This window comes from Thamnophis sirtalis, unplaced genomic scaffold (genome assembly GCF_051295495.1).
Source record: "Thamnophis sirtalis isolate CommonGarterSnake01/CBP01778 unplaced genomic scaffold, rThaSir2_p1.2 scaffold_6, whole genome shotgun sequence".
Classification (NCBI taxonomy): Eukaryota; Metazoa; Chordata; class Lepidosauria; order Squamata; family Natricidae; genus Thamnophis; species Thamnophis sirtalis.
In genome coordinates, this window is record NW_028261386.1 from 92,636,303 (window position 1) to 92,659,304 (window position 23,002).

Sequence of the window (23,002 nt, forward strand, 5' to 3'; positions counted from 1 at the left end):
ATTTTCTCTCTTTCTATGCCAGATTGAAATTATGAGCAACTTTGTTTCTCCCTGAAAAGAAACAGATAAAAGTCTAAGAGGTCTAATCAGTATTCAAACTGTTTGTACTGATTGCCTAATAATATTGGGAAAGCAATGTGTTAACTATTAATTGGACTCAGGCAAAATCCAAGAGACAGCCCAATAAAAACCCGTAACTATGCTTCCAGGCATTCATACAGGCATTGTTTTGGACAACCTCTGGTCTCCCAGAATGAGGAAGTAGAAGCAGAAATTGCAAAAGAAGCAGAAGTTGCAAAAGCTGGTGAGTGGAACAAGTTGAATGTTATCGGCTTTTTGTTTTGTTCTTTGTTTTATTTCTAATTGAGACAATTGCTTTAAAAAGTATTCCATTGTGAATGTTTCTTTAGAAGTGTTCCCGCTTGCCCAGATAAGAGAGAGGCAAACGGAGGCAATAGAATTTACTATACTTGACACTAATGGGGATAAGTGTGGCTATCATAACTTCAGCATTGGGCCGTAAATAGCTTTTGAGAAGAGTCCATCATAACTGTGGCCATTAAGCAACCATTTGTACCATACAGATTCAAATGTTTGTTTCTTCCTCTGGGTCATTTGAATTGGAATCAAAACACAGAAATATTGTTGGAAGCATTAAAAGTGCATCAGACAGTTAGTGATTTCAAGAAACCCTATCAGAGCTCAACAGCTGAAACTACATTACCGAGTGTCATCTGATTAGATATATGATATTTCTGAACACTCTCTCTTCACTTGATCTACCTTTTAAATCTTGTTTTCTCTCTCCCCAGTCTATAAGGACAGGGCAATGGCCTCCTCTTCATCTTTACAGCATGCTTTTATTCTTATACTCCTGGGGGGCCTCAGGACTTTAGCCATGGACAAATACACCGCAGCTGTATATGAACATGCAGTCATACTGCCGGAATTAACATCGAACCCTGTTTCCCCTGAAGAGGCCTTAAAATTGATGAACCAAAACATGGACATCTTAGAAGATGCCATCCAAAAAGCAGCAAAGCAGGTACTGGGTACTACTTGTTAATATGCATTGGTTGGTAAAGTGGTTGTCCTACAAGGGAAGGAGCTTTACCTTCACTTCTTTTGACAGGGAGCACACATCATTGTGACTCCAGAAGATGCTATACATGGATTTTTCTTCACCAGAGAGACCATTTATCCTTATCTTGAGGACATTCCAGACCCACAGGTCAACTGGATTCCATGTACAGATCCTGAAAGGTACTGTATCTTGTGCTTTGCTTTTGTGTGGTCTCAGTTTAAAGGCACTTGAACGTGGTAGCCTTCTCTTAGGTTTGTGTTTCAGTATTACAATGTACACCCTGACATGGTCAATGTGTCTTGAAGGAAGGAAGGATCTTTCCATTGTAGCATGCCATTTAGGCATCCATTAGACCTCACCTGTTATCATCTGTATATTTCCTCCAGATACGTTGAGCTATAGGCCATATGTTGCTTGCTTGCTTATTTGTTTGCTTGTTTATCATACTTTTTAGCACCCCTTGTCCTCAGAGAGGGGTTCTAGAATACAATTTGATCAATAAAATTAAGAATTAAAAAGAATATTATTTTTAAAACAATATATAAAATAATTACAAATTACAAAAAAATGGAGAATATGCCAATTTCTACCAGCTACATAGACTGAGATGGATTTAATCTAAGATGAAATAATTCTCAGCAATACAATAATTAGGACCTGAGTACATATTTATAGCAAACTTCCACCATTGTTTTCAGGCAGTGCCCGTAATCTCTGCTTCTGTTTTTATAACCACTCAAGGAATAGGATGAAAAATGGTATCTGCTTCAAGATCTCCCAAAATGTTTGCAATAGAATGTGAATTTGAACTTAAGCCAGCACCCAATATGCCAAGCTATGCCCAAGTACATCCATCATAGTATAGTATAGCCTTTATTGTCATTGTACACAGTGGTGGGTTTCAAAATTTTTTGGAACCTCTTCTGTAGGTGTGGCCTACTTTGTGATAATGGCTTGCTGGCCATGTGATCAGGTGGGAGTGGCATGGCAGTCATGTAACCAGATGGGAGTGGCTTGGCAGTCATTTGACTGGGTGGGAGTGGCCAAGACGATGTCACTGAATTCTTTACCCCAATGGATGATCTACAAAAATATATTAAAAAGAAAATTTATTATTTTGTGTACTTACTACTTAAATAAGATTAAAATAAGTACACAAAACAATAAAAGAGCTAATTACAGAAGAAAGATGACTGTCCTTGCCAGTCTTCAATATCACTGACTCCAATGAATAGCTTGCACAAAGAAGAGACACAGAAATGAACTCTTTCATTGCATGCACTGCATTAGGATGAAACAAGCACACAAAATAATAGAAAAGGAAGATTACTGTCCTTTTGTGTGTTGAAGTCACCCACTGACCACCTTGCTCCAATGAATGGCCTGCACAAAGAGATACAGAAAGGAAGACTTTAATTGCTTTCACTACTATATTAAGGATGAAACAAACACAGAAAGCAATAAAACAGCTACTTACATAGGAAAGATGACTGTCCTAGCGGTCATACTCTGTTGCCTTTTCATCCTGTTAAATAATACTAACTGCAGAATAAATAAAACAATATTGAACTCAATTGTGGTTGTAAGCTGAGGACTACATTACAGGTAACAGAAGGGACCTCTGTTTTCCCCCAACAATGTACAGTCTTTTCAGGAAAGATGTCTCCCAACAAACAGGAAAGATATAGTTTTTCATCTAAGAAGTTAGATCAAGAATGAATGTCATAGGTAGATTCACAGAGCAATACAGATTTCTTTTTCTGAAATTTATTTCTCAGTTCAAAAAACAGGAATATATGAATTATGTTCAATACTTAGGACAGACCAAGTTCAAGAGTTAAAGGTGTCATGGTTAGAAGCAATGGTAAAGCAAGATGTAGATTTAAAACCAGTAATATTTGGTTGGGCATTTCAAAGGGAATACAATACATGTTTAATTTTACACATGTTAACAGCTGCTGGAATTGTGTTTGCACAACAGTGGAAAAATAAAGATATGAAAATGAATAAATATTAGAATGTGCAGGAATGAATAAATTGACAATTAAAATCAAGAAGGCTTACTTTTTCACGTGGGATTTGTTTTAGCAATTGCTAACTAACAGAAATTAGAAATCTAAAAGCATGAAAGAAAACACCAATTATATAAGGAAAGGTCACTAAAATGTATAAGGAAATATTATTAGTACTTGATCATTATAATGTGTAGATAACTGCGGGACATTACACACTCACACACACAAACTATGACAGTGCCAGGAAAACACCAAAAAATAACAATTTCCCCCCAAAGGACTGCAGATGAAACCAGTTTTTTTCCCTAACCCTAAGGACAGGAAAGACAAAGCCACTGGAATAAAAACCATCAAGGCATTGTGGGAAATTATAAAGGACAGTGCCAGGAAGCTCACAGAACCAGGAACCACAATTACCTAAACAACCAGGTATCACACAGAAACACAGAAAATCTGGCAAAGCTGCAGTGCACCAACCTGGCCTGCCCATAGAAAAGCAAAAAAATGTTATAAATTTTATATGTCTCAAAGTGGCTGCTTTCTATGGGCAGGCCAGGTTGGTGCAAGGCAGCTTTGTGAGATTTTGTGTTTAGTTCTGTAGTGAATTCATTACAGAAACACACAAATCTCCCAAAGTACATGCAAATAAAACAATTAAAAAATATTCTAGACACAATAAATAAAATTAAAAAAAACACATTAAAAGCATAAACCAGATCACTTACCAGCAGGCAGAATCAGCAGCTCTCCTGTGCGATGGATGCAAGGAGCAGGCAGGTGACCAGGCAGCAGGTAAGGTGGCCTGGCTGGCAGGCTAGGAAGCGGCGGGGGCCTCTGTGTGTTTCATTTTTGGCCTCCAGTTCCACTCTGCCATCCAAAAACAGGCCCATGCATCCTGTTTTTGGCCTCCTCAACCTCCAGAGGGCGGGTGGGTGCTGGCGGGGGGTAGGTGGGGCAATGTGGACGGGGCAGATTAATGGCTTCGGCAGGCTGCATCTGGCCCGTGGGGCATAGTTTGAGGACCCCTGGTTTAGCCCCATTTTACAACCTTTCTAGCCAAAGTTGCTAAGTGAATCTGACTTTCCCATTGACTTTGCTTGCAAAATGTGATTGCATGACCCCAGGAAAACATGACCATCATAAATACATGCCACTTGCCAAGTGTCTGAATTTTATCAGGTAACTACAAGGATTTTGCAATGGTCATAACTGTGAAAAATGATATACCATCTTTTTTTTCAGTGCAAGCAAACAGTCATTAAACAAATGGTCGTAAGTCAAGGACTCTACTTATATTCCAATCAGGATCCATACAGTTTTAGTCTCAGTCCAAAATTAAAAACAAGGGGACTTCTTCCCTTTCACAACAAGAGAGAAGGTTGAAAAACAGCTGCCCATCAAAATGTGGAGGGGGGGGGGGAACAAGGCAGATACTGGAAATTCTGTTCTATTTATTATTGTCCCACCACATTGTGAGGAAAAGCTCTTTCTCAAGAGAAATGCTTACCCCCTCCTGTGTGAACTTCAAGCAGCTTCTCAGGAGGCTATAAATCTCCTTGGGAAAGAGATTTTCTTCAAATTGTGCACAGATAATACAGGGAAGTGTCTTTGACAGGACTGCAGTGCTCTGACCCCCCCCCTTTTTTTCACTTTAAACCAGGGGTGCCCAACCTTGGCATTTTAAAACTGGTGAACTTCAACTCCTAGAATTTCCCAGCCAGCATTCCCGAGAGTTGAAGTCCATATATCTTAAAGTTTCCAAAGTTAGACACCCCTGCTTTAAATCAGACCTGGCTGAAACCTAGAGTTACATTTGTGAAGAAGGCAGACATTTTAAACATGAAACTCCAAAAGAGTCCAATCAGAGAAAGAAATATAAACCTAATGTTTATTTATTTATTTTTCAATTTCTATGACCACCCATCTCAAACAAGTTTATATAATGCTAATAACCCTAACATAAAATTAAGCATAAAAGCTTCATGCTCTTCTCCAGGAGTGCCAAGAACCTTTCTGTCTCTGCTGGACTTCGTCTTGATGATGTTGCCGCAGTTGCCGGGCGCAGAAGGACGGAGGTAGCCAGAGCCACGCCGAGGCAGCCCGGTGGGCAAGCGAACAAGGATCAGGCAGCCTGAACTTCCATCGCTCACTCGCTGGCTCGCCCACCTGGCTGCCTCGTTGTGGTCTGGTTACCTCTGTCCTTCTGTGCCCGGCAGCTGCGGCAACATCATCAAATAATAATATTATTCTTTTTAATTCTTAATTTTTGTCTTGATGACATCCCGCAGCTGCCAGGTGTGGAAGGCCGGAGGTAGCCAGAATCGCTCCCCAGTCGCTTTCGCGGCTTCCCAGAGCGCGGGGAAGAGCACGGTGCTCTGGGAAGCCATGAAAGCGACTGGGGAGCGCCGAGAACCTTCCTGCCTCCACTGGACTTCATGTGCTCCTCTTGACTGCAATAAATGTCCAGAAGCGGCGGGGGCTGTTGGGCTGGAAGCCCAAACCCCATTAGCTACAAAAGCCACTTCTGAACATCTATTGCAGTCGCAAGGAGTGGACAGAGAAGAGCGTGAAGTTTTGAGAACCTTCCTGCCTCTGCCGGTTGCCGGTTGTGCAGCATGGCCCCTGCGCGCGTCTCCTCCTTCTCCCCCCTCCTCCTCTTCACTTCCCAAAGGCTCTTCTCCTCCATACCAGAGCGGGAGCTGGACACAAGGGATGGGAAAAAAACCACACGTTGGAAAACTTTGCCAGGAAGGGAGGCGGGGAACCAGTGGGGGCAGGGATGCCCTGGAATGTCCCCATGCTTTGCTGGTGGCCACGCCTCCTAGGCAAGTTCAGGGAGGTTCTAGGAGGCTGGCCGTGCCGCACAAGCTACCGCCCGCGAGCAGCGATGGAATGGGCGGGGCAAGCGAACGAGGGGGCAGGGCAGGCGCTCCATGATGAACCTCTTCTAATTGGTATGGTAGATTTCTGGAAGCTCTTCTACCGAACCTGTTAGAACCAACAGAAACCCACCCCTGATTGTACATTATGTATACAATGAAATTGGTACAGTAATCCATTCCCATTTTTAAGTGTGTTCGTATAATCGTTAACTGTGCTTGCTAAGTTGCTCAGGAGTGAAAGAACAGGAAATGGGGAGTGTGTGTGTGTGTGTGTGTGTGTGTGTGTGTGTGTGAAAAGAAGATTGTCACTGTTCCCTTTTCTTTATATTCCTAGAGGAGTCATACCGCAATCTACACATACAGGAATGCTTAACTTTTCAAGTGTAGCTAAAGACAGTTAACTGCTTCCATGAAACTCAGCATGATTCCCAGATAATTTTTTTCATTCAAAACTCATCCAAAGAAGAGCGCAAGCAGCACATTGGCAGGACCAACTACATCTAGTTTATTACCCATCCTCATCTCTTTCAGAGACCTTAAAGAAGCCAGGCATTTTTGTCAGTATTTTGTCCCTCATTTAGTAACTAGGTATTGTCGTTTTTTCCCTACCCCTGCTGAATTTTAATGCCTTGGTCAAAAACACATTTTGGCACAAAAAAAGGCAACATTTGGCAACCTGACATAATTTGGCAGAAAAGGAAGTCTGGAGGACAGAATCAAAGAAAGGTATGGAAGTCTAGATTTAAGCAATTGGCCTAATGCTAACCGTGCTCTGTTAACACAAGTATTCTTTTTTCCGGTCTACTGAAGAGAAAGAAAGAAAGAGAGAGAGGGAGGAGAGAGATGGCACTTTGTACTTTCAAAGACCTATTCATATTCTTTCCCGGGGGGGGGGGGGTCTCGGTCTTGTCCCCCCTCCTATTTAACATCTACATGAAGTCACTGGGTGAGATAATTCACCGGCACGGGATCAAATACCACCAATATGCGGATGATACCCAGTTGCATCTGTCCACCCCGTGCCAACTCAGTGTAGCGGTAGAAGTGATGTGCCAGTGCCTGGAAGCTGTTAGGGTCTGGATGGGGGTGAACAAACTTGCACTCAATCCTGACAAGTCCAAGTGGCTATGGATGTTGCTTCCCAAGGACAGTTCGATCAGTCCATCCTTATGCCTGGGGGTGGGGACTCTACTCCCCTCAGCGAGGACCCGAAACTTGGGAGTCCTCCTGGACCCACAGCTGACATTAGAGCATCATCTGTCGGCTGTGACCAGGGGGGCCTTTGCCCAGGTTTGCCTGGTGCACCAGTTGCGACCCTACCTGGATCGGGAGGCACTTCACATGGTCACTCACGCCCTTGTTACCTCGAGGCTTGACTACTGTGACGCGCTCTACATGGGGCTGCCCCTGAAAAGTGTTCAGAGACTACAATTAGTCCAGAATGCAGCCACGTGAGCGATATTGGGTGTATCACACCTATCCTCCGCGAGCTGCACTGGCTTCCCATTGGTCTCTGGACACAATTCAAGGTGCTGGTTATCACCTTTAAAGCCCTAGGACCCGGATACCTGCGGGACCATCTTCTGCCACATACTTCCCAATGACCGATTAGATCGCATAGAGAAGGCCTGCTTCGGGTACCGTCAGCCAGACAATGTCGGCTGGCAACTACCCGGGGGAGGGCCTTCTCTGTTGCCGCTCTGACCCTCTGGAATAAACTGCCCCCAGAGATCCGAACCCTACCCACTCTCATGGCCTTCTGTAAGGCTCTTAAGATCTGGCTATTCCGGCAAGCCCCGGGCTGTTGAACTCGTGTTTGAGTTCCAGCCCCGATTAGACTGGGTGTATCTTGTGATCTTTTTTACTATGTTTTTCTGTGTTTTTTAACTTCTATTTTAATTGTATTGTTGTAAGCTGCCCGGAGTCCTCCGGGATTGGGCAGCCTATAAATTTATTAAACATTCAAACATTCAAGGTAAAATATATTTGTAAATGAAATTTGCTGCTGGGGAGGGGGGAATAGAAGAAATGAGTGGTCATTGTACAAAAACAATCCTGATGCTGTTGACCAGGTATAAAAAAATGTTCTGCAATATGCATTTCTCTGGCCTATGTTGTTTTTATTAAACCTGATTACTGCAAGTAGATGAAGAAGTTACATACATTAATTTACTTGCTTATTGAAAGTGGGGAAAACTGCAGAAATTTTATGTCATGTACATTTTGGTAGAAAGTGTACCTACATTTGTAAAGAAGGTATGGACTCTGAATAGATTTGGACTGAATACAAAACAAGTGACCACTATGTATGAAATGCCAGTGATACATTGAAAGTACAAAAGAAGAGTACCGTATTTTTCGGAGTATATCAAAAAAGAAGCTAAAAATCTGGGTATATACACCGAATACAGCATTTTTTGCCTCCCCAAACCCCGCCCCTTCACAAAATGGCCGTGCAGAGCCTGTAGAAAGCTTTCAGAGAGCTCCTGGGGTCTGGGTAGGGCAGAAATGAGCAAAAAAAAGCCCATTTTTTGCTCAGTTTTACCCTGCCAGCCCCCAGGAGCACTCTATAAGCTTCCTAAAGGCTATCCATGCCCATTTTTTAATGAAAAACGTGAAAAATGGGCTGTTTTGGGGAGGTTTGCAGAGTGCAATTTTTTTTTTATTTGCATCTTCAAAACCTTGGTGCATCTTATACTCTGGTGCGTCTTATACTCTGAAAAATAGGGTAATTAGGTTGAGGGAAGGGGAAGATAAAAATGTCAAGGTTGGATAGAATTGATATTGATATATATCAATTGATATAAAGGCATGTGATGTTGGTGGACCAGTGGTGGGTTTCAAATTTTTTTAGAACCTATTCTGTAGGTGTGGCCTGTTTTGTGGGAGTGGCTCAGCGGTTATGTGACTGAGTGGGCGTGGCTAAGTTGGAAAATGTGGTGAAACTCACTTAACAACGCTCTTGCTTAGCAACCAAATTTTTGGGCTCAATTGTAATCATAAGTTCTTCCTTCCTTCCTTCCTTCCTTCCTTCCTTCCTTCCTTCCTTCCTTCCTTCCTTCCTTCCTTCCTTCCTTCTTGTGTCTCTGCCGGGTGGGGGAGCGGAGCCTCGTTTCCAATGAAGGGGATGGGGAATCCATGCGATTTCCTCCCTCTGCATGGTTTCCCCACCACCTTCATTGGAAACAAGGCAGCTATCAAAGAGAAGAGGGCAGCGCACGCTTGTCGGGGCCTCCGGAAGAACGGGTAAGCTAAGGCACACTAAATTTCACCAACCGATATGCCCGTACCGGTCCGTACAGGCTGAAACCCACCCCTGTGGTCGACACATCCATGGTTGGTAGGTGTAAAAAGATATGCAGAAGCATAATAAACAGTGTGCCCTTTTCTTTCATCTCCTGCCTTTAATGGTTCAGTTACAATTTCTCACTTTTTTTCTATTCCTTGTGTAACATTATTTACCCTGTGAGGGTACAGTTAAGTGTCAGGAAAATTAGGAAATCCAGACTATTCAAATGGTAAAGTAAAGTAAGTTAACTAGTTTTGTTTACTCTCTGCCCTTGTGTGTGTTTAAAGTCTCATTGTTGAAAATAGCTTTGTCAGGGAATGGAGCAATTTGGAGTGGGGAAGAAATTGGTTACATTGGGTATAAGTTATTATTTGCTTAACTGTATTTTATTAAATAAACCATAATTTGATGGCCAAGGCTGCATACTAAAGCTTAGACTATGATTTACAAATTACAGTTACTGGATTCACACAATATCAAACAAATAACTTTATAAATTACATGTTGTACATTTAATAAACAGCCTATTAAATTATATCATCATTAATTCAAAGTATCTCTCAGTGGGGAACCAGTGCAAAAAACATTCATTTCAGCTTTTCCCCAGTGAACTGGTGTTCCACTGAGAGCACCTAATTACTTACCGTATCTTTTCCTCTTCAGTGGAAAAAAACATATTCCTGAATCAATTTCAAATAGAAATATAGTTGGAAGGGAAAAGATTTCACAGCATCTAAAGCTCACCTACTCCAACCTTCATGGCACTTTTCTTTCTTCTTCTTTTTCTCTTTTGTATTTTAAAAGACACAACTTCGCTTCTGCTTTATTGCCTGTTTTGGTGTTTCTTTCTGTATTATACCCTTCATCATGGAGATAAATTAACAGAATTTAATTGTATTAATTCTTTAGTTCTGTGGTCTTCACATTTAGATTTGGACCTGCACCAGTCCAAAAAAGACTGAGCTGTCTGGCCAGGGACAATTCGATCTATGTGGTTGCCAATATGGGTGATAAGAAGACTTGCAGTCATATAGACCCAAAGTGCCCCTGTGATGGCCGCTATCAATACAACACAAATGTTGTCTTTGATTCAGAGGGAAAGCTGGTGGCACGATACCACAAGGTAAGGTTACAAATTTCACACTTTATTTTTAAGAACTGGTTATTTCTCCATGAACCCTACATAAAACATAATCACATCACTTTATAAGTTAATTCTATTTTGAACATCAGAGGCTGAATATGTCGAGTAGAGCATATTCCAACTTTGAGATTTCAGAGAGATAACAAATTACCTGTAGCAAATGTGATTTAGCATAACAGATATGAAGGGTAGAAAAGAATTTTGGGCATCCAAAGTTCTAATTTGGCAGATTGATTCTTTCTTTCTTTCTTTCTTTCTTTCTTTCTTTCTTTCTTTCTTTCTTTCTTTCTTTCTCTCTCTCTCTCTCTCTCTCTCTCTCTCTCTCTCTCTCTTTATTTCTTTGCTTCATTCTTTCAATTCTTTCTTTCCTCTTTTTTTGTTTCCTTTTTATTACAGAAATGTAATGTAAATAAAAATAATACAAAAGTAAAAATGCAATAAAAGTTAAAAATAAACTTAAAAAGGAAAAAGTATCCACTACCTTAACTTTTGTTATTAAATATGGAAATAATATTGCTCTGTCTTCTCATTTTTAAAATATAAAGATACTCCAAAATCTACTAAGAAACACACATCTTTGACATCTGTTCTTTGACATTTGAAGCATTTCCCCCCCCACCTTTCTACACTAATTATTTAGCTGAATCCCAGTCTTAATACAGCCAGAGTTCTTCATAATATCAACATCTATAGTTTTAGAATACAATTCAGTATCAAATGTACATATGTAATAATTACATTTTCCTCCAATGATATTTGTTGGTTTATTCATGTCAGAAGCATCACAGTTAAAATAAGACATGCTATACAACATAACATTTAAAATGTAAAATACAAGATTAAAATATGCACAAATTTTAAAATTAAACAGATATTACCAGAAACTAGCAATATTAATTGAGTTGCCATGAGATCCTTAAGTGTACACTGATTGGGACACAAAGGGCAGCTATACATATGGGTTGTTGTCTGCATGTCACCACAATCACAAAGAACAGAAACCACCAGAGAGCCCCATTTGTTTAGAGTTTCTCTAGATCTTGTTGTAGCAAATGATATAACATATATAAGCAAGATTATTCCAATGTTGAAACAAAGAAATGAACCCTAAATGAAATATTTAAAATAGATAATAGCAGAGATTGGTTTTCCAGCATGACTGGAGCCATTTGTGTGAAAATGCAGGAGGCCACTACAAATGTGTCTCAGTTACATAAAGAAGATCTTCTCCTTGCAATGGGTGCTGATACTACATTATTAATAGGCACAGAGGTTCTGGGAAACCAGTCAATCGGAATTTAAAGAAATTTTGGGATTTTTCCCCCTCTTATTTTAAAAAGCATTACACTTTCACCTTCAGTTAAAATGACTTGCAAGATGACTTTAAGTCAGCGTTACGTTGTTCATACGTTCACTGAAAAACACCTCACCTGTTTCCTTAAATGTGTTATCTTTATAACAGTTTAACCTGTTTACGGTGGAGCAACAATTTGATTTCCCTAAAGAGCCTGAACTTGCAACCTTCGATACTGCCTTTGGAAAATTTGGCCTCTTCACGTGCTTTGATATTCTCTTCCACGATCCTGCTGTAACCCTCGTAACCCAGCTCTCGGTGGACACCATCATTTTCCCGACAGCCTGGATGAATGTTCTCCCACACTTAACTGCTATCGAATTCCATTCAGCTTGGGCCATGGGCATGCGTGCCAATGTTCTAGCAGCTAATACTCATAATCCTAGCCTTAATATGACAGGTAATGTACTGAGATAAAAGGTTTGATTGGTATTTGGATCTATTCACCAGGCAGTTGAGAACATCTAGCTGGTTGAAAAATCCTTTGAAAAATCCTTTAATGCACACTTGCCAAAATTAAGATATGCTGGTGTGGTCCCTGCAGACAGAAATCCAGAGAGTAGGGAAGGCATTGCCATCAGTGTAGCATACAGAGTACAGTCTTTATTTATTGTGCTTCTACAAATAATCTCTGATTAGATGTGTAAACAGTAATGAAGGCAAATATACGTGACCCAAGGATAAATGTTGCAGGATCCAATCTCGGTCGGTCAATAGGACCAACGGCTTTGTCTTCCGAGCTTTTGGATTCATACTGGAGCCCATCCTCAGGGAACTTCTCTCTAGCAGTGTGTACTTTGGGCTGTTCTATTTCTGTTATTTATATAGTACAAGTTTTTAGGAGGTGAGGGCTTGGCAGTGGAAACAAACAGCCAACAACTTAATAGCCAGTCATCAACACCCCAATCAACTACTAAAAAGCCACATACAACAGACATTGTTAAATACCACACACAGAACAACCCAAAGCACGCACTCTACTAGAGAGAAGTTCTCTAAGGTTGGGCTTCAGTATGAGTCCAAAAGCTTGGAAGACAAAACCACTGATCCCAGTGACGGACCCAGATAGGATTCTGCCATAATAGCCAAGTTTTGCTTTGTTTCTTTGCATTGCTATCATAAATATCATTTTTTGTAAGAGCCTGGACCTCTACTGGTTCTTTGAGCATAAGTTATATTCTTCCTATTCTCTTCTTGCTCATCAGAGTAGAAAAAAGGAAAACAGAAGGCCGATGGGGTGAATGCTTGTGTATATGAATACATTTTCTGGTCTTTTTTTAGAGTTAAATATGTGTGATTTTGGAGTGGTGGTGTTTTCTTAAATATGTATGTTGGGGGGGTAGGGTAGAAGAAATAATGTATGCTATATGTCTTGCAAAGACATGATAAGAAATATGACTTTTATTCTCATCATTTTTAGGCAGTGGTATCTACACACCATCCGGATCGGAAGCTTATCATTATGATGCAGAATCAATGAATGGGCACCTTTTGGTTGCAGAAATCTATTCCCATCCATCTCATTTTCCCACCCCTCTTCCTACTGTTAATTGGAGCTCTTATGCCACAACTGTTGAAGGGTTTCCTAAGCCCCTTACTTTCTCTGGATTAATTTTCCATGATAACTTCACCTTATGTACCCTTGGAAAAGAAGCTGACAATCTTACAGTGTGCCAGAACAATCTCTGCTGCCACTTAAGCTACAGGATGATGGAACAACAAGAAGATGAACTTTACGTGCTAGGGGCATTCGATGGTCTTCATGAGGTTGAAGGACAATATTACTTACAGGTATTCTTTTATTTATGGGAGGGCAACACTAGACGGAAAGATGAAAGATGAGATGCCCTCTAAATTTGCAGGTTGTTATCTAGATAAACTTCAGCACTTTATTCTCATTATCTCATTTGGAATAATTGTCTAGTTTAAATATTCAATCACTTTGGTGGCTGCATCATGCACATGATGAACGAAAGTCTCTATTAGCAGGAAGTAAGTCCTACATTTCTTACTCCTGGGAGGATGGAGGGAAATGTTCCATCACACAGAGTTCTGGAAACTTTATTACCATGTCCTGTAGGATGCTGACACTGACTGCCATAAGAATAGGACCAGTATTTAGTTTCATCCTTTATCTGGATTCTAATTAATGAGCCATATATTCATTGATACTTTTGGTGACTGACTGGTACTTAATCATGCAAGAATACATTGCAAGGATATGTTTGTATAATGGTCAGTATTGATAAGGAGTCAATAAGCTGTGAATATTTGGATAGAGGGCAAAGAAACCACCCAATCCTATTAGAGCAGACCTAAGCATTTGTTTTGCACAGATTGCTGGCCCACCTGTAAATTACACCTGATAGCTCCGGAAGCCCTGAGCCACTGCAGCAAAACGGGGCTGACAGATAGACTGTGAGGTCCACCACAAATTTGGGATTTTGTAATGAAATAAATACGCAACCATATAGGAATGGGCCTTTCCAATTGTAGCTCTCTTTGGGATAGCTTTTCTCAATTAGCTTTGACTATTCTTTCATCTCACTTTACCTCCCCTTCCTTTTATGCTATTGAACTCCAGACAGCTGTGAGAGACATTGTCTTTTTGGCAACTGGCAGAGATATATTTATTTCCCTGTCTACTTTAATTAATAAACACACTGATCTGAAACACATTTGCTATTTAGACCATTGTTAACTTCCCTGCTACTGCTGCTTGTGCTGTTTTAGGGTTATAGCATTTTAGGATTATATACCGTAGTTACTATTTTTCGGTATCTGGGATCCCATCTCCAAGGCAATGGTGATATCAATGGCAATATGTGAGCAAGGGTGAATAGGAAACAAAAGAGGAACAAATAGGGAATGGGCTTTTGCAGGAAACAGTTCATTCATTCGGTCTGGAAAGTTCTATTTGTGGTTATAAGAGACTGTGCCAAGTTTTGCCTTCCCCTGCATTTGGAAACTAGTTATCTGGCAGAGCTCCAAACGAGATAAGGTGCATGTGGATAAACATTCTTCTGAAAGACTGTTTGATAAGCCTGACTGAATGAAAGGAATTCACAGTCATGTCAATAAAAGAGGTTTTATTGGGACTAAGACTTTGCTTCTTGCTTTCTAAGGAAGCCTGGGTCAGAACAAAAGGTTTATAACACGGGGACAAAACTCACTTAAGAAATGTCTCACTTAGAAACAGAAAGTTTGGGCCCAATTGTGGTCATAAGTCCTTTAAAAATGGTGATTTATATAGCTGCAAGTCCTTGGTCACCGTGACACCAGGAACTCCTCTTATGCCAAGCTGAAATTGTGTCTTTATCTGCTAGTTCTGAGTCAACAATCAGTAGGGCTTCTCCCCTAGCCACCAATATGCACATGAGTGTGTTCCACAAAAGTTCCTTGCTATGGAGGAAATTAAAACAATGGTTTGCAGTTCGTTTTCTGGTGGTAGCAACCTGGCTCCTTTATAGTGAGTACTTCTTCAAGTATTGTTTGGTCTTCTCCTCCTTCCAGATCTGCACATTGCTGAAGTGCGGAAGTACGGACCTTCAGAGCTGTGGTCAGGCAACCAAGACTGCTGAATCCTATTTTGACTTCTATTCTCTCAGTGGCACATTTGGCACTAATTACGTCTTCCCGGAGGTTTTACTCAATGGGATTTCTTTGGCCCCTGGATTGTTTCAGGTAAGGTTAAAAAAAATAATTATAATTTTATTAAATTTGTCAAAGTCTAACAAAGATGTGAAAATGAAAGTACTGGGACCACTGTTCCCTCTAAGGTGCGCGCCTGCGCGCCCACGCACATCGCTACAATTCCCCGTGCAGTAGTTTCTAATTGCCGCGCAGAGGCACGTGGGGCAGGCATCTGGACACGAACTACAGAGCGATCGCAATCAAAACCTCCTCCAGCTAAACCTTTTCTACTGCAGTACATTGCCGCCCGACTTCAGGATTCTCTAATCAGTGTAGGTTGAAAAGAAAAACGGGAAAGGGATCTTAAAGATTTAAAACTCTGGAGCAAATGCTTCAGAGGCAACAACAGTTTTCATGGGGAATTAGAAGAGTCAGAGAGCCCTGCCTGGAGTTTTGCTCCCCCTCCCCCCCAACTTCAGACCTGCTGCGAGATCGGCTAATTTGCTATTGCCTGGGCTGGCTCTCCCCGGTTACATTTAGCAACAATGTAGCTCTTTTGAGCTCTTTTTCTCCCTCCTCAGCCCCGCCCGACTTCAGGATTCTCTAATCTGTGATTCTGTGTAGATCGAAAAGAAAAAAGGAAGGAGGGAGGGGGATCTTAAAGATTTAAAACTCTGGAGCAAATGCTTCAGAGGCAACAACAGTTTTCATGGGGAATTAGAACAGTCAGACTCAAAGAGCCCTGCCTGGAGTTTTGCTCCCCCCCCTTTCAGACCTGCTGCGAGATCGGCTAATTTGCTATTGCCTGGGCTGGCTCATTTAGCAACAATGTAGCTCTTTTGAGCTCTTTTTCTCCCTCCTCGCTTCTCGGGGCTCCACCAATGGGGGAGCAAAGCCCAGCGCCAGGCTTTGGGCTAACACAGGGATCTGCAAAGTTGGCTGTTTTAAGACTGGTGGTGGACTTCAACTCTCAAAATTCTGGAAGTTGAAGTCCACCACCAGTCTTAAAAGAGCCAGCTTTGCAGATCCCTTGGCTAACATGATTGATGCCCTCGGAGTTGGAAAGAGGCGAGAGAGCCCGGTCACATGAGTCATGACACACATCAGCTTTGTGACCACATTGCTGAGTAATAAAAATTCCAGTCCCACGTTGTAATGAAGGAATACCTATATTTGATAACTCATTGGGATTTTCAAAGTCATTGAGAATATTTTTGCTTTTAATCTAATTAAACTTCCTATCTGTCAGTTTAAAATAGTGACTTCCATAGAGCAAACTAAAATCACTACTTTATAAACAAAAGGAAGGTGTTTTTTTCTCTTATTTGGTTATGGTAGAGCCATTTTAACAATCTACATTTGCAAGTAGTATGCAGTTTTGCAGTAGTAGTAGGTTACTGAAACCCTCTGTACAGAAAGGAGCAAATTCCCACAAATTTTTAAACAATCAACAAGCATTGTTGAACATGCAGGCAATAAATCCTTGAGTTTACAAATTAACGATGGAAGAAAACTCTTAGATGTGAATGAGACTTTAATTATGGTGATTTTAATAATTTTACTCATTTAAAATAGCAAATTGCATATAATACATTCACAGAAGCATACAGTGTATAGACAACTTTTGCAATTGAATGTTAACTCATTAAAATGAAGTATATCAAGTGAAATTCATTAAAATGAAGTATATCAAACATTTACTATTTTAATATTAGTGGTATTAAGTGCCATTTATATATTCATTTCAAAGCTCTTTTTTATTTAATCCAAAATGAATTTGAAAAGATAATTGTAATAATTGATAAACCCTAACCCTATAGGTACATCATCAGTCAGTGCTGATGTCAAAACGTAAAGCTGGAGTAAATGTTGTTACGAAGAAAAAGTGCAGCTGGAAGTTTAAACTAGAATGGTCTTGGGTGACATCTGTGAAAAAAATTCAGGTGCTCAGGCATGAAAATGTGCCGCTCAAACACTATACTTTTCCGCCCACACTGAAAAAAAATTAGAGGGAACATTGACTGGGACACTGGAGGAGGGAAAGGAGGAAAGGAAAAAGTAGGGGATAAAGGGAAAAAGAAGAAGAAAAGCATTGACTTCTGACACTGTTTAGCATAGCAGAATAACATAATAATATGACAGCCTCAACCTCTTACATTTATTTCTATGGAGATTCTCATCCATCCAGGTCATGGTTGTCCCAAAGGTGCTTTTTCAAGAGGCAACTGGACCTTCTTTCCTTTTTTCTTTTTTTTCTTTTAAACACATAAACACATAGACAGAACACAACATAGATTAAAACAACAAAGGAACAAAAGGTTCCATCCTACAGCAGTTCCATATCCGTATGTCTTTACAATTGATGTTTCCCCCCTATACATTCATATCTTACATTCCTGGTCCCCTTGTTCTTTAATGGTTTATGTATACTATTCCATACTTATTTATATTTAACTGTTTGTATCAGAATATCACTTTACAGATATTGCACCTTATATACTTGTTATTGTTTAACTACTATAGCTTCACATATGTTAACTCTCTCTTATCTTTTCTTATACTATATCCTAACATTTCTACAACACTATTTTATGTTTCCCTACTTCTTGTTTCTGTCTTCTAACCCTTTATACCATTTATTCCATATTAAATAATATTCCGATTCCTCCTTTTCTTGAATTTCTTTCATCAGCTTGTCCATCTCCGCACACACTAAGATTTTTCTTATCACCTCATCTTCCTTTGGTATTACATTGTTTTTCCATTATCTGGCTGCGGTTATGATATGAAGGATTAGGTATTGTATTTCTCTACTGTACTTTTTTGTAATTATACCCAATAGAAATAGTTCCTGTTTCCAATTTATTTAATTTCCTGTTATTTCTTCAAGTCACTTTTTAATTTTGGTCCAGTATTTTTTTGCCATCTCGCATGTCCGCCATAGATGATAATATGTCCCATGTGATTTTTTGCACTTCCAGCAGATCGGCGATAATCTTGGGAACATCTTTGCAAACCACTCTGGGGAGAGGTGCCATCTGTAAAATATCTTGTACTGGTTTTCCTTGTATGCCGCAAACATAGTCAGTTTCAAGTTTGTTTCCCAAAATTTTCCCATTTTTCCTGATCTATACTATAACCAAACATTTTTGCCCACCTTAACGTTGTTTTTTTTTTGATGACTTCATCTTCCATTTTATACCTCAGCAAGAATTTATATATTTTCCTAATCAATTTTTTATCCGTACTTTGCAATATCTTGTCTAGTTCCTGTTGCTCCTTCTGAAATTCAATACATTTTAATATCACTGTTATATCTGGACTGAATTTGTATATATGTGAGCCAATCTATATTTATGCCCTGGTCTTTTAGTTCTTGTTTGGTTTTCGGTTACCCTGTTCTTTTATTAAATCCTTGTATCTTATACTTTATATCTGTAAAATTTGTGTGTTTCAGTGCTTCTGTTGTGCATAACCACAATAGTCAGGCAACTGGACTTTCAGGTTTTTCTTTGAAGACATCTTTGAAAGCTTGTCCAAAAAGCTTATTCAGCTCTGACCCACCATCCAGACAGAGTGAAGAAGCTTCTTGGATGAAAAGCAAAACATCTTCAAAGAAAAACCAGTTGCCTCTTGGAAAAAGCACCTTTGGCACCATTACCTTTACATACTTAATGTTTCTATAACAACAAACAAAACCAAAGTTTAAGATTTTCATTTTTTTCTCATCTCAAAACAACATCCAGAAGCATTTTTCAAGTAGAAAGAAAGTGGAATGCATACTTTTCTTCGATTAGAGCAGTTAATTTAGCCACCTCTGCTAGTGCCATCAGTTTTCCTGCCATTCGTTGCCATTGTGAGAATTAATGTATCTTTCCATGTGTGTGCGTAAATCATTCTGGCTGCTGTCAAAGAGCAAATTTCCAGATCTTTTTCAAGTTATTTTGTCCATTAAACCCAAAAGTTCCTGATTTAATTTTTTTATATTCACTTTAAGAATCTTAAAATATGAATTGTACCCCGGTATTTCCCATCTTAACTACACAAATATTGTTAGGAACCAAATTGGGCTTGAATAGGAGAAGCACAGAAACAAATCCCTTAATAAGGCTCAGAAGGAGAAGATGTTTTGGTCACTTTTTGGAAGCCAAAATTGAATTGTGAGAAAAATGAGGTTTCTCATTGTGTTGTTTTTTACTTGAGTGCCTTGCTTGATCTATGAGTTTGGGTGGAGGCCACACCACATTGTTACATGGGTTACACTCAGGGGTGGGCTGCTACAGGTTCAGCTGGGTTTGGGAGAACCTGTAGCAAACATTATGGCCTGTTTGGAAAATCTCCAAATCCTAGCCCTGATTGGCCCCACCCTGCCCAACCCTATCAAGAGTCTCCACATTGCCCGTTTTGGATACGAAGTAAGTGCAGGGTCTGTGCGGAGGCTTGGGGTGGGGGTGGGGAAACCAGCCTCCTGGAAGTTCCAGAAGCTTCCCCCCCCCACCCCGAGTTCCATTTTCACTGGCAGAGGGCTGCAGGAGGCCATCCTGGTTGAAAACAGAGTCTGGGAGGGCTGTGCCTGTCCCTCCCAAGCTCCAATTTCACTGGCAGAGGCAATGTGGGCTGGTCCTTCGCTGTTTCCAGGGCAGCTCTGTGGGCCAGATCTAAGCACCACACGGGCCAGATCTGACCCATGAGCCTTGAGTTTGACACCCTAATATACACTTATTAGCAGTGGCTCTCACAGTTGGGAGTTTTTCCCAACCTTATTGAAATATGTGGGTAGTCACCCTGGGATCTTCTCTATACTATGTTATAAGAACTACATCTCCTCTTAATCTACTACTTTGAAAATTTCTTAACTTGGGAGATAGGAGAGATGTATACCTAGCTTATTGTATTACTCAAATTCTTTCATTCATTCCTAGGTTTTGAAAGATGGACAACTGGTCAGTCAGAACGATCTCCCTCAGGCCGTTTTAACTGTGACACTTTTTGGAAGATGGTATGAGAAGGATTCTCCATCTGCACCCATTAACAATGCAACCCTAGTACCAATGCAATGCACCAATAAGGCTGAATTCATTATTCAATAAATCAGTTGCTTTATACCTTTACTGTTTCCATTGTCATTTATCATCCAGTAATGGATAACTCAACTGAAGAACTACCGTATGTCTTGACAATGGATATATTGATGCTATGTTTAAAGTTGGCTGACAAATCCTAAGGAATACAATCTCTTGAATGTTGTCCTAAAAAAGATGCAACAAGGTAATAGTTACTGATTAGGCTCTTTTTACAAGGTTCTTGGAAGAAAAATAGTTTGATATATGAATCATCTTCCGGTAGAGCTGCCTACTACGTATTAGAGCAGGTATTTGATGCCACTTTAAAATACAACAGATTCAGGTTGTGCCAACTCCATCTTATCTCTTAACTCCTCATTTCAGATAGACACCTAGAAATGACCCAACCTGTTCCCCATTTGTTCTGGGGATAATTTAGCAAGAATCAGTCCTCTACTCATAAGGAACCAGAAAACCAGACTTCCGTTTTTTTATAATCAAGAATGAGAAAAACTCAAACTTCTATAAAGACTGTTTGTCATTAATTTTCAACTAGGAAGTCAACTGGGTTGAATTATTGAGCCTGTCTGAGATTGTAATATGAATTATGCCAACTTTTAATTAAAAAGTATAATCCATGCATGCTAGTCAAAACTCACATAGTTGACTGTAGCCTTCACCCCACCCCTTGTCAGGTGCTCTTTATTTCAGGCTATTTTAAAAATAAGATGTCCTAGAGAATAGAGAAATTTTATGTCTGTAAGAGTCAAAAATGTGTAATTTCAATTTAGACAATCAATTGGGTTCTCAGATATTAGGAATTTCTAAGTTGACATGAGTAATACTTTTGGTTGTATGATAATTAATATGGCTATGCAGAAAAGGAAACTAAATATGAATGAAAAAGTATGCCTAGAGAATATATGCCTAGAGAATATAAATGTTAACTAAGACATCATGTAAACTTCAGATTGAGCAAGAGAGAGCGAGAGAAAGAAAGTGTGAGAGAGATAGGGAGGCAGGGGGAAAGAGAGAGAAGGGGATTCTTAGAAAATGAAGGATCAACAAAAATGGAGAGTGATAAGTTAGCATTCTGCAAACAAATACTTTACTTATGGGGAAAATAATTCATAGAATCTAATGAAATGGGAGAAAATATTCTAGCATTTGAATTTTTTGGTAATAACAAATGGCAGGATATGGCAAAGAAGCAAAAATGTTATTATAGCCTTAGACTTAGTTCTTTAGACTCAGGCTATGCATCCCTTGAGAATCTAGACGATGTAAATTGACGCTTCCTGTTTGGAAAATGGGAGTCATTCTTGACTAAGATAAAAATTCCATCAGATGGGGAAATTTAGACATGTTGCTTTTCTTTTGTGTTACAGTGTGCCGTGTTGGTGATAAGTAACAGTCTTAGATTTGGAAATCAATGGTGTGTCCATTTTATATGCTAAGACAGATCATTGATGTGATTGAGGGAGCTGAACTTTGAAACCCAGTCTGATATTGATCTGATTGAAGTTGCTGTCCATATCTGCCTGTATTTCAAATATTGCCCTTGAGTGATCCTTAACCAGCTGTCATTGCTGGGCATTGCTATAAACCATCCTTCCCTAGGACCAAAGAAATATTCCCTTTGTAATTTGACAGAAGAATGCTATTTTGTTACAGTCAACATTGTTTTAAAATGGATTGAAAACACACACACACACACACACACACACACACACACACACGTTATGCAAGAAGAAGAGGCAGGAAACCTGATTTCTTGAGCACTGTTCAAAACCTTAAAAGGCTAACAAATCAATTTACAGTGTCAATGTTAAGAATGAATATTATCGCAGTTTAGCATGCTTCCTTAAAGAAACTTGGTGGAAAGCGTTCCTGGCCTTAAAACACGAAAATAATTTGCTATAGTCCTCTCCTGGCCAAAAGAAATCCTTTTCTTTTTGCCAGTATGCCTGTATAGCAACCTTCAGGTGTTGCCAGGATAAACAAGAAGCACCTGTCCGCAGGGCTCTGTTCCTTAGAAAAGCAATGCTTTCAAAAGCATGCATAATAGCCTTTAACTGATAAGCTGACAAATCAAAGCACATTCAAAAAAATATATTAGTATTGCAAAAGGTAATTAACTCTGTATTAACCTGGAAAGGTGTTCACATTCAGAATAAAATATAATGGCAACTGATTGCTTTTGATATTGCGATTCAATGTATTCTTGCATTTGTCACCTATTGTTAAATGTAAGAGAGCTTATTTCTGAGTAGCACATTAATGATTGTATTAAACAGCTTGCTACACAAGTGGGTATCTCATTGCAATGGGACTTGCCTTTCTACAACAATAGTTTTCTTCCACACTCATCTCCAGATTCAAAGGAATCCGTTCTACTGATTGATACTATACTATTGGTAGATTGAAATTGCTGGGTACATTCTTGTGTTTGTAGAATTGAATCATACAACTACTCAATTCTACAGCACTGTATGAAAAGAGACAAACTGGTTATATGTAAATCCCTGTCCACAAGCT

At 39.8% G+C, this 23,002-nt stretch overlaps 1 pseudogene across 1 annotated transcript; it reads left to right on the forward strand.

The window, feature by feature from the left end:
- The first annotated feature begins 214 nt into the window (after positions 1-214).
- On the forward strand, positions 215-20,512 carry LOC148045085 (pantetheinase-like; annotated as a pseudogene). Its single transcript, XR_015697048.1, has 8 exons — positions 215-304; positions 813-1,045; positions 1,133-1,263; positions 10,201-10,393; positions 11,877-12,168; positions 13,189-13,559; positions 15,282-15,452; positions 20,324-20,512. The product of XR_015697048.1 is annotated as a pantetheinase-like (transcript).
- The last annotated feature ends 2,490 nt before the right edge of the window (positions 20,513-23,002 follow it).